The sequence below is a fragment of the Vombatus ursinus genome, unplaced genomic scaffold (assembly GCF_900497805.2).
Source record: "Vombatus ursinus unplaced genomic scaffold, bare-nosed wombat genome assembly UNPS02011613.1, whole genome shotgun sequence".
In the NCBI taxonomy this organism is placed as follows: Eukaryota; Metazoa; Chordata; class Mammalia; order Diprotodontia; family Vombatidae; genus Vombatus; species Vombatus ursinus.
In genome coordinates, this window is record NW_020951391.1 from 84,892 (window position 1) to 98,243 (window position 13,352).

A 13,352-nucleotide genomic window follows, 5' to 3' on the forward strand; every position below is an offset into this window, starting at 1 on the left:
ATCTCTCTTCTTGCTTTTCCCCTCTTCCCTTTCCCCTGACCTGGGACATATTGATTTCTCTTTTTCATCCTGCCTGGCTTTTCAAAACCTCTTCCTATATCTTTGGCACTCACAAGACCTCCTTTTCCCAGTTTTCTTGGTCACAAATTCATTTGACTGCCTGGTATATTCCTGTCCCTCCACTTTGTTTCTTTTCTACATAAGCAGATGAACTGTTTGTACAAAGGATGATTAGAGAGAAACCATGAATCTATGTAGGGACCAGAACTCACTGTGCAGGGAGTGACACTCTGTGGGCCATGTCCTGTTTGATTCTGTAAATACATGGAATTGGTATCTTCTTATTGGGGCCAACCCCCTTTAATCCTTTCTTAAACCTATTCAGGAAATTTGAGGGGCAGCTAGGTGGTACAGTGGATAGACCACTGGCTCTGTAGTTTGGAGGACCTGAATTCAAATCTGGCCTCAGACACTTGACACTTACTAGCTGTGTGACCCTGGACAAGTCACTTAACCCCAGTTGCCTCAAAAAAAAAGAATGGAAATTTGGCTTCTCTCAAGAGACACTACATACTTAGCTACTCTCTACAACAGTGATATTAAACTCAGAAAGGAGGACCACTAATCCATATGTAAGAATCCCTAGGAACTGCATACTGACTGAGTTTTAAAATGTAAAATTATCCATGTTTTGTTGTATTTTTTATTTATTTTGTTAAATTTTCTTAATTACATTTTAATTTGGTTCAGGCTGCCATTTGTCCTCTACAGTATTTGATATTCCTCACATTTCTCCCAACACACAAGGATAGCAGGAACAGTAGATTCATTCATCAGTCCTCCCTAATTTTTCTTTGAGGCTTTACCTGTAACCATTTAAATATTGTTGTCCTCTTCTGAGTTTGTGTTTTGATTTTCTCTGTCACCACAGTAACTTTCTATGGTCAGGTTCCTTTTGTTTGTTGGTTTTTTGTTCATTTTCCCAGCCTATTTCATGACTTTTAACTTTATGTTAAAGTCGGGTTCTGCTCTTGGCATGGAGAAGACACTGTCCCATGCTTCATGTTTTTCATGATGCTGTTTTCAGAGCTAACTCTGGGAGTCTGTAAGTTTTCAGTTCTTCCAAGGTGGTATGATCTAAGGAGAGGCATGTTCACTGCTCTCCTGGCCTGTGCTCTGGTCTGTGAGTGACCACAAATGTTCTTTTCTGCCCTGGAACTGTAACTGGGGTCTCAGCTCCCAAGAAGGCATAAGTTCTGGTGTGCTAGTGCTCCTCCTCACCCAGGAACCATGCCCTGGAACTGCATCTGAGCAATGCGACAGATTCCTGCACCCAGTGCCAGCAAAGTGTCCACTGTAATCTCCTTCTGACCAGTTGACTGGCCCCCTTACCATCTGTGGGCTGACAGCTCTAGAAGTCACTGCTGCTGATTCAGTCACCCCCCAAGGCCTGCACTGGCTTGCTGGGGAGATGCCTTCTGCTAGCTTGCCCAGGTACCATCTGGGCTGGACTATGCTCTACTCTCACCCCAGTGAGACAGAACTTTCTAAGTTGTCTGGAGCTAAAAACTTGTTTCACCCCATCCATTTGGGAGTTCTGCTGTTCCAGAATTCAGTTTGAGGCATTATTTAAAGTTGTGTGGAGGGAATTTGGGAGAGCTCAGGTAAATTCCTGCCTTTATTCCACTATCTTGGCTCCAAGAACCCAGACGCTTCTCAGAGACACCACCCTTCTCTCCTACTTCCTCTAACTAAACAACTTCTCTAAGGTCTTTCTCTACCTCCCTCCCATGAAGGGGGCAATCTAAGCAGAAAAACCCTTTCCTGTTCTTGTGGTCAGAAGTTCATGATGTTGGCAACCATGGATCTCAAACCAAGCACAACTTCTTCCATCTTGGTGAACTGAGCCAACTCCCTTCATCTTGTGTTAAACATTAGCTCACTAATTGAAGGGCTTCCTCCCTGCACTTCTCAACCCAATGACTTCTTCACAAGAACAGCCTATGTGATAATTTCTATTCATGGAGACTTCAAAGGTTCCCTGATTTCAGGAATCAGCTTGATCTTTCAGGTCAATATATCTAATCAGAGAGCTCTTACAACATTCTTTCCCAATCTCCTTTTGCCTGAAGCCTTTCCCCTCCTTTGTGGTTTAAGCATACATAAGCCTCATGTAAACTCACTTTGGGGAGTCTCTGACCATGTGAATGGGGCTCCCTTGCTGGCAAACTTAAGACAAGTTTGGTACTTTGGCTTCTCATTATTTCCAAGTCACCCAAAATTGGCAACAATTTGGGATTCAAGGTGAACAAAGCAACCAGATTATCTCAGAGTCATGAACCAGGCTCCTGGCAGAATCTGTCCACATGGCGTGGCCTACACCAGTGTCAGCAATCAGGAACTGGATAAGTAGAATTTGTTTCTACTCCATTTTCTTCGAGCAGATGGGATTCCTGCTTAGGCAGATCAGAGTTCGCCAGGTTTTCTTGGTCCATAAATGATAATTCCCTTGGCCTGATCAGTTGAGGACGAGGTTTGAGCTAGGTTTAGAAAGTACTTTTGTTTTGATCATTGACTTCTTCAGCAAGTATCTATTCGTCTGTCTGCTTTGCGTGTGATTTCGGTTTCTTCAAATTCTCCAACGGTGTTGTGAATTGGTCTCTGATGGAAGAATTCCCTGCCCTTCAACTGTGAATTCCTTATCATACCATTAACATTTCTCAGGCATAAACTAGCCACTCATCCTGATGCTACAAGACAGCCACCCCAAAGCTGTCTTGAGTATGGTGCCATGATAGCAATCTCAATAGCAAGGGTTACCAACTAGAATGGTATGGACCACCAGGAGGGACTCCCTGTTAGTGTTTCCTTGAGTTCATTTAGACTCATCATCTGAAGACTGGATCTGTGACTAAGCTTCCAAAGGCAACACCCACTTGGCCAGTTTGAGGCTCAGTGGAAAAGGGACTCAGCCAAACCATGTAACCCCTTGAACAGAGACCCCCAGGGAAGGATTAGGGATAAGGTTCCTCGTATTCTATGAAATCTCTACTAGGTCAGGGAAATGGATTCTGCTCCTGACTGTAGGGCAATCCCAAAGACCACATCTGTGTTTTGTCTGTCTTGTTTCTGTATATGATCTGTCTAGTATTATAAAATGAACTGAGGCCAGTCTAAACCAGCCAAGAGGATGTCTGTGGCTAAGATGTTTAAATTATATGTTGTATGAGCCACCAGGTATCTGTCTAAATGGCATTTTTATACTCAGGATGATCTGGCCTTGCAATTTCCAAAGGAAGGGTCATTTGACCTAATGGAATTGGTGCACCTTACTGAGGCACCTCACTAGGACAATTAAGGACAAATACCCCACAGTTATTCCTTGTGGTATGAGGGGGCCACCAAGAAAAAGATTACTTCCATCATCTCCTCTAGAAATTGTAATGATAAAAAGGTTTCAGGAATGCATTCAAGTCCTGGAAGCAAACATCCCCACCCCCAATCCCTGTATTTGGCCAGAAAGAACACAGAAAATCCCCTTCCAATTTATCCATCCCTCTCACCAAAACCTACCTACCACCAAACTTCCTTCCTCAATTCAAGGGGTTCAGATTTCTAAACCCCTTGCCCTACATTCCCACCACCCCCAGTGGCCCCTTCTGTTCTCACACCATCAGTTACCCCATCTGTGTCAAGGACCAAAGAAGAGGCCCCTAGCAAAATAACTCTTTCCCATGCCTCCTGGAGAACACAGATTCTTTTCCAAGTGGAGCACCTTCGGGACCAACCTGATGACCCTCACAGCACCCACTGTCCCTCTTTAAGAATTTCCTCAATCAAAAAATAATTTAATTAATTAAAAAAGATAATTTCCTCAACCAAATGGCCTTCCACAATTGGTTCGTGTCCCTTGATAACTCTCTGACCTATGTGCCTGGAGAGCTGATTTCCCCCCGAAATCAGAGAGAATTCAGGGGAATTCATTGAAAGTTGCAAATGTTTGAAACTTATTGACTTAACCTAAGCAGACACAAACCAACTAATAAGAGTAGTTGAGGGGAAAGTTCTCTGGGTCCAAATCCAGGGGAAGTCTGACTGGCTTAGGAGCCTTCCATGTGATGCTAGTAAGGTGGAGATGGCCCAGAGGCAGGGGTGGAGAATCCCTGCCAGAAGACTGTCTTGGAAGGCATCAGGGAGCTGTCTCCCCAGAAGATAGATTGGGAGGAAATAAGTTGGTGTGTCCAGAAAGAGGACAAATACCCTAGGAACTATTTTGCATGTCTCCAGCACATTCCCACAACCACAGCAGATTGAGGGATCCTTCAGAAGAAAAGGAGGCCTTGAAATCTCAATTTGTTAAAGATCTCAGGGAACTCCTGCAGTCAGACTGCCAGAAATGCTTTTTGAGTCTTGTAGAGACTACCCCGGAGGAAAGTCCTCTGGGTGCCTTTTGGACCAGGAGAAAACAAAAAGGAAAAGAAGGGATGAGAAATTATGTTGCAAATCTGTTCACTAGATGAGAATTGAGGTGTACTCCCAAAGGCCCTTTGGCACCTTGGCCCCCAGTTCTGAGGGCCCCTGACTTCATATCAAAAATAGATAATTCACTCCACTGACACAAGATCACCCTCAGGATGTTTGTGCCTATTATCAAATGAGGTATCCTTGGAAAAAACCAGTGCCTCACCCATCTGACTGGGAATCCTGATTCAGAGTGGCCAAGGTACCTAAGGGACCCCAAATAGTGGCTAGATAGAGACCCCCATTTACTCCCTCCGGTCTTTACCTTAAGGCAATCCCTTTGTCTCCCTAGAAATTGCAAGGAAGGAGGTCCATTGTCTTGTGGACACAGGAGCTTCTTTTTAGGTTTTGGTCAAGGACGCTCCAATAGGACTGTCTTGGTTAGAGGGGTCAACCTAGCTCTTGTCCAGTCTCTGAATCCCTTTCAGTTTCCCTCTTGGGTCTCCAGTGTGAACACTCATTCCTTCTGAGCCCTGATTCCCCATTAGCCTTCTGAGCTGGGTCCTTTTAGGTCTCTGGAAGTACACTAACCTCTACTCCAATTACACCCTCCAATTTCATGTTCCTGATCTACCAGTCCCACTGCTGTCTCTGTTGTCTGAGTCCTTACTTTAGAAGAGTCCTATAATTCCTGGTTGGCCTCAGTTCTCTCCACCCTTTGGGCCTCTGGTGAGGCTAATGTTGGCCAATTCAAAGTGACCCCATCTTTATTCCCTTCACCCACACTTGTCCTTTCTATCCTGAAAACAATATCCACTGCCCCAAGAGACAGAGGGAAGCATTGGTATCCATTATTTATGATTTCATTGTAGCAAACCCCACGCCATCTCCTTGGGACAGCCCTTGTAACTTGCCATATCCAAGGTGGAGAAATTTTCTGCTGATGGGAAGATTTATCAAAAATTTGCACTTTATTAATGACCGTGATCTGTCTTCATCCTGTCGTTCCTAACCCAATTTACATTAGTCTGCAGCTAGGGAAAGTGGGTTGGCCTTCAGGTGTGGCTTAATCTGACAATTAAGGAATGTTAATTGCTTTACAAGCCTCAGCTGCCTCTAATAATCTCGGCCAGAAAAACAGAACCATCCCGATCAGGTCTCCCCCTCCCTCCTTTCCAAGGCCTCCTCCTTGGAAACCAAATTTCCCCTAATTTTGACAAGGAGAGAAAAAGACAGGAGAGTTGTCCTCTGGGGATGGCCCAGCTCAAGCCGGTTTTCTGTTTATCTATAAATAGAGGTAAGGGTCCTACTTAAACCAGTTAGCTAATGAGTTCTCTGAGGGCTGGGAGTGATCCACCATACTTTGTGAGCTATGCTGAGAAATGGGATCTGACAAAATGAGGTAAAGGATAGATTGCAGAGTATTATTATTAAATGATACAGCATAATATTAGTTTTCCTTATTAACAACACTAACTTCTTTTTTTGTTACCAATCTCTTTTGCAGACAGCTTGGGATGCAAAGACAAAAAAGAAATACTTTTGTCCTTGTAGTCTCCCCTGCCCCATTATTTTGTCTTGTTATTGCTGTTGATTAGTCATTTTCAGTCGTGTCTAACTCTTTGGGGTTTTCTTGGCAAAGATACTGGAGTGGTTTGCCATTTCCTTCTCCAGCTCACTTTTATAGACGAGGAAACTGAAGCAAACAGGGTTAAGTGACTTGCCCAGTGTCACACAACTAATAAGTGTCTCAGGCCAGATTTGAACTCATGAGGTTGAGTCTTTCTGATTCCAAACTCCATGTATGATCTACCCTGTCATTTACCTGCAATGTACTTGCAGCCTAGTTGAGATGGGGAGACTCAGTCTCAAAACAAACAAAGAAGCTACCATGATTCTCGAAAGCTCACCTCGTCTTCCATGTCTTATACTTCAAATTGGTCTGTTTGCCTACATGTCCACAACAACACCAGGAACAGCTTATGGCTGAGATCTAAAGAAGAAATGAATATGAGGTTCTAGAGAACATGATAGCCAGAGAAGAATAGGATGAAGTTCTAGAAAGCATGGTAGCCAGAGAAAAATACAAGGAGGTTCTAGAGAACATGGTAGCCAGAGAGGAGCAAGAGGAGGTTCTAGAGAACATGGTAGCCAGAGAAGAATAGGATGAAGTTCTAGAAAACATGGTAGCCAGAGAAAAATACAAGGAGGTTCTAGAGAACATGGTAGCCAGAGAAGAATAGGATGAAGTTCTAGAAAACATGGTAGCCAGAGAAGAATACAAGGAGGATCTAAAGAATTTGATAACTAGAGAAGAATTTAAGGTTCAGGATACTTTGGATTTGTGATAGAAGTTGGCCTGGTGGTAATATCTTAATCTAAACCTGATTACATTGGATTGGGGAACTCCTAGTATGGAAATTACCTCTACCATTGTAGGTTGACAACTCCCCTTACACATACTGTCTTAGGGAGTTGACTGGAGTATTGAGAGATTAAGTCACCTGCCCATGCTCACAGAGTCAGTATATGTCAGAGGCAGGATTGAAACCCAGGTCTTCCTGATTCTAAGACCAACTTTCTATCCACTATCTCATACTGACTCTCAATAAAAATAATAACTGATGTTAATATAGCTTTTTAAGCTGTTTACAAAACCAGTTTGATCTAATAAGAAGGAGGATGCCCAGGAAACTGCACATGGGAGTTAGTAGAAACTCTCCATGCTGAGGACATTTCACTTGATAAAGAGAAATCTTCCTGATAGTCTGGTACCCTGAGAATCCCCTATCACTTTTTCTGAAGGAGACACTGTTAGTGTAATAACTAGAGAAATCAATGGCTCTAAGAACCAATGAACTACAGAGCTAGTAAGTGTATAGACATCATAAGCATGTGGCTGTCACATTTAGGGGGAGGACCTAAATGTCCTCAAATGTCACATTTAGCTGGGCTATTTATGGAAGAAGAAGGGAGATGCATGAAACCGGTGGGTTGTTAGGCTTGCTACAGCATAATTAGTTATAGTTATTTGGGGAGGATGGGATCCAAGGTAACCTCTGGGTCTGGGAAGGACATCCATTCATTGTCAGAATCTCCCAGGTAGTATCCTTTCCATGGATATCTTGCTGCTTGTTTCTCCACTTCAACAACTGCATAAGGCAGTTGAGTAAGCAAATTAATTATACATTTCTCTTCTGTGCCCAGGCATAGTATTGCTATAGTCAAATTTGACACCTCCTCCGGTAGCAGGAGGCCAACTTTCCAGTAAGAGTGGGTGTTGAGGCTATTCAGCTGTGACCCAATTTACGTAACTGTTTCCGTGATTATTCTGAGACTCCTCCTCATCACTTTTAGGATAGTGTGAAAGTGTAAATAAAGAGGGGAAAAAATGTAGAAGAACCAAGGAAGGGAGCTACTATCCTAGGCCTAATTCTTATTAACAAGGAAGAACTAGTTGGTTAGGTCAAGTGATGGGAACTTTGCAAGAAAATTACCATGTTGGTGAACAGCTAAACAAATTATGACATACAGCTACCATTTTTGTTTTTAGTATATGAATATACCAGACTAGTATTGTGCCATAAGAAATTATAGAAATTATGAATGGGATAAAGTCAGAAAAACCTGAGGAGACTCATATGAAACTAATGCAGAACTCGGAGAACAATTTACACAATGACAATAGTCATGAAAAGGAAAACAACATGACATCTTGGAGTTTATAAATAGTGAAAGAAAGGAACATGTCAAACATGTATCTTGACCACCAGGTGGCGCAGTGGACTCAGGAACACCTGAGATGAAATTAAGCTTTAAATACTTAGTAGCTGCATGACTCTGGGCGAGCTTCAATGTCCTCATCTGTAAAATGGGGATAATAATAACACTTACTTTACAGGGCTGTCGGGAGGATCAAATGAGAGAACAAATGTAAAGTGTTTTGTAAACCTTAAAGCACTATGTTTGCCAACAGATGGACTACAGACCCTAGTGGGGTAAGGATGAGAATGTATTTATTTATTTGTTGTTTTTTGTTTTGTTTTGTTTTGGTGAGGCAATAAGGGTTAAGTGACTTGCCCAGGGTCACACAGCTAGTTAAGGGTCAAGTGTTTGGTCTGAGGCAGGATTTGAACTCAGGTCCTCCTGATGTCAGGGCCAGTGCTCTATCCACTGCACCACCTAGCTGCCCCTGATAGTCATTTTGATCTGCATTCTGTAGACTGAGAAAGCAATATGTCATGGACACACATATGCTACTAATTTCTGAAAATGTATAGTGAGCCTATTATGATTGATTAAAATAGAAATTAACTTTAGCATTGCTGGACTCATAATAAAGCTTTCTGTTATCATGTATTTTTCAGTCAGTAGATGAAAATAGGACTGTAACTATCACTTGGAGGTTCTTTACATTTTTTAATATCAAATGATACCTTTGACATCTGGCAAAAGATGGCATTATGAAAGTTTTGATTCAAATCCAGCTAAATCCTTCTAAAATTTCCTCAAGGATCACAAGAAAGTGAGCCAGAAGAAACAAAAGATCAACACATTTTTAAAAATAAATAAAAAAGAAAATACTGCAAGATAATCTCTACCCAAAGAGAAGACAAAATAATAAAGTACCACACTTTTGGTCTCCAATTCAGAAGTCACCTCTGCTCCAGCTCTGGTCCTGTCCTATTTTGGGTCCTGCACGGAAATGGAAAGGTCAGATCAGACCAGTTTCCTACATCGATCTCTACCTAGCTGGAACTTACTTGGAGAACTGTTTGTTAAAATTTCATTATGAGAGTTTTCATCTCAAAAATTAACAAATTCTACAGAATGAGGGCTTGATTTATTGTTTAGCTGATTGTCTAGACTTAAGAAAGTAATGGAGGAAAATGTACATGATGAAAATTAAGCCTTAAAAGTGCATCTTTGACATTTTTGAAGGGTGGTTTTTAAATATTTGCTAGGACACTGCTATCTCCATCCCATCTGGACCTCAGATAAAAGGGCTAGAGCCCAGAGGCAGTTTTACTCATGGGACCACAATGCAGGGGAAGGTCCCCAGTGCTACTATTAGCAGGTGTAACCAGCTGCCTGACTCCAGAAAGAGGATAGAGGCTTCTCCCTGGCCATAAGAAGGCATTTGCTACTACCCTGAGTTCTGTGCTAGGAGATTAGTGTAACAGTGACTCTATTGATTACAGAAAGAACCAGTGAGAGAACTTTGCCAGCTATCACTAATGAAGAGACTAAAGAAACAAATAAACCTAAGAAACCACCCAAATTAAAATACATATATATTAGGAGTTAACAACCCCTGAAGAAGAGAATATCTTTGTAACCCAGAAAAAGTGCCGAGAAAAACACATGGATTGGTAATAGAAGCTCCAAGAATGGATGGGAAGTGTATTAGAAAAATGAAGAAAGAAATGGAAAAATAATGAGTGAAATCGGAGCTCTTGAGGTAAAATTTGGAAGAAGAAGCAGGAGGAGGAGGAGGAGAATGAGATTATTATTATTACTATTATTATTATTATTCCCTAGGGAAGAAATGGAAGAGGGTTGGATTTGGAGTCAGAAGATTTGGGTTTAAACCCAGCCTCTCCTACTTCCTGCATATGTTGCTTTGGGAAATTAATTTCTCTCTTTAAACATTACCTTCCTCATCTACAAAATGAGGGGATTGAACCAGAAGAACTCTAAGATCCCCTCAGATTTCTAACTAAAAAAACACTTAGAAAAATATCAAATTAATAACCCCCAAACAAACACAACAGTGTTAACTATGAAAAATCAAAGAAGAGATAAATCAATGTGGTGCAATAAAATAAGTCCTGGGTGTGAAGTCAGAACACCTGAGTTCATGTTCCAGTTCTGCCCTTTAGTAGTTATATATCCTTATAGCCATAAGTAGCTATGAGTTCTGCCCCTTCGTAACTATAAGTCACTTAACCTGCCTACTCCTCAGTTTTCTTATCTATTAAATGAGGGGGTTGGACTAGTTGATCTTCCACCTCTAAACCTATGATCCTAAAGTTCAAAACTAGACTAAACAAGAACCATTGATGTGATCAATAAAACAAAGAGACACTTTTAAGAAGACCAATAGAGAAACTACTAGCTATTTTTATGTTTTTAGAAAAAAACTAACTGTCAAAGTAAAGAAAAGAAAATGGAGAATTAACAGCAAATGAAGGGGAAATAAAGGAAATTGCCAGAAGCCATTAAACTCAATTATATGTATAAAAAAAAAGCTCCAAAGAAATCTTGAAAATATACTCTCAGATACTCAAATGGCTTTGTTAACTCATGCATTCAGGAGTTCCTTCCAATGACGCACATCTCAACCCATCCAAGCCTGCTCATCCCATGCTTGACTCTTGTCCATAGCCTGCTGAAATGTTACCTTGAATGTGCTACAACCTGCCTCAATTTCTTTCAACATCAAGAAGATACCATTGGAACACTTGGGCTGTCCACTCATCCCTTATTCTTGCCTTCTTATGAGCCCATCTTCTTTTTCAATATTTCCCTGATGGCATGCTATCCTCCTGTTCTTCCAAATTCTCTCTTAGTTATATACTTCTGCCTGATCCTATCCACTATGCACCTCTCCCTGACTCTCTGAGTAATCTTCATGTTCAATTCCTCAGAGGTTGTAATGTTCCATATTTTGCAGTCATATAACAAAACTGGTGGAACATTGATATTAAAAAGAAGTCTTTTCCCCCCTCAGGAGATGCTTGGAGTCACCAAAGGAGTTGTTCAATTTCCTGAAGGCAATCCATCCCATTCACCTCTTCTTATTTAATTCTGGGCCTAAACCATCATCTATTTGTACTATGTACTCCTTTATATACATACATATTATTCATATATGTGTACATACTAGATATATATCAATATACACATCTCACTAATTTAGTATATATCACTATATATGAAATATAATTTATATATTAACATACTCTCTCTACGTATGCATGCATGCATTTATGTATGTACAAGAATAATGAGCAACAACATGGCATAATGGATAAAGAGACACCTTTGAAGTTTCGAGACCTGGGTTCTAATTCTGCCTTTGACACATTCTAGCCATGTGACTCTAGGAAAGTCCTTTAACCCCTCAATGCTCTAGTTAGCTCTCTAAGATTTTAAATTGCAGAGAAGGGTATCTACCTGCACTGATAGAAGAATTTCCCTCTCCAGGGAGTTCCTTATACCAATGAAATCATAGGTCTAGTCTCTATCCTTACACATCACATAAGGTGGCAGTTGTTTTCTTGGTTGCCTTTTTCAGTATTAATAATAAAAGAAATAAAAATAAGAGACTTATATCGAGAGAAATTACATCAAGAGATACAGGAAAAGCCTTCGATAGATTCAGTTTCTTTTATGTTAAAGTATTAAAAAAGCATAGGAATAAATGAAACTTTCTTTATATGACAAGCTCTCCAAAGTCAAGAGTTGGCATTATTTGTAATGGAGTGATATAAGAAGTTTAGGAGCAAAACAAGGATGTGCATTGTCAAGGTTATTGTTCAATATGGTTCTAGAAATGCTAACTACAGCAATAAGACAGGAAAAAGAAATTGATGAACTTTTACTTAGAACATCTCAGAAAGTCAACAAAACTCAGAGCAGGATATAGAATAAACCCACATAACCATCACTCTTTCTGTATTTTACTAATACAATCCAGGAGGAGGAGGAAATAGAAAAATCCAATTCGAGATAACTACAAAATGTATAAAATATCTGAGAATTAACCTGTGAGGACACACTCAAGGTTTACATGAATCCAACTACAAAACATTATTTACAGAAGTAAAGAAAGCCTTATAGTTCATGGTTAGACATCAATATTAAAAAAAAAAAGAAGATACTACCTAATTAACTTACATGAATATATAAATTAACATAATATATATCATATATGGAATATATCATACATCTTATAAAGTAGATGTATAGATTTAGTACCATACCAATCAAATTACCGAAGAGTTTCTTTATAGAACTAAAAATAATAACAAAATTCATCTGAAGGAAACAAAAGTAGAAACTCTCAAAGGAAACAATGAAAAAAAGTCAAAATGAAGGGACCCTGGTATTACCAAAATTCAGACCATATCATATAGCAGCAATCATTAATATTCTTTGGTATGGTTAAAAATAAAAATGCTATCAATAGAGTAGACAACGTAAGCAAGACCCAGAAGAATAGTACATAGCAGCCCAGTGTTCAATAAACCCAGCATAGCAGAGTTTGAATTAGTGTTCACAGGGGAGTGTGCTATTATAGGGCTCCCCTGAAAACTTCTGGGGACTTTAAGAACATAATGACTCAGTGATCGGGGCCCTTTGGGGTTGATGAAGTTAACGACGACTTCTGGATGTGCGGTGGCTCATGGTTGAAAGGATTTGTTACTTTCAAAAAACCTAAGTGCTCCCTTGGTCCTTCCCCACCCCTCTGAAAATGGAAGCGGGGAAGGGACCATGTTAGTCCCTTAAAAAGAGAGACACCTTCCTGATCATGCTCTTTTCCTTCTACCCTCCAGGTGGCATCATGTAACTCTAAGACTTCCATTGAAGGGTAAGAGATGAACTGGCCCTTTCCTATCACAGCATCTTTAAACTGCTATTTAATGCTACTGTTTAATACTGCATGTAACTGCTTTTATGCTAGAGTAGGGAGATCCCCTCAGGGAATTTGAGCTGGGTCCTTAGGTGCCTGTTCTGCTCTGTGTTTCCTTTCCTGAATAAGTGACTGAGCATCAGAACTAGGCATGCCCACCTTGTGAGTGGGAGAAGTCTCAAAGTCCTGAGTCCATTGACTGAAGCTGACTGTTAGCAACAGAGAGTTTCTTTGTTGGAGACCATCTCCATCA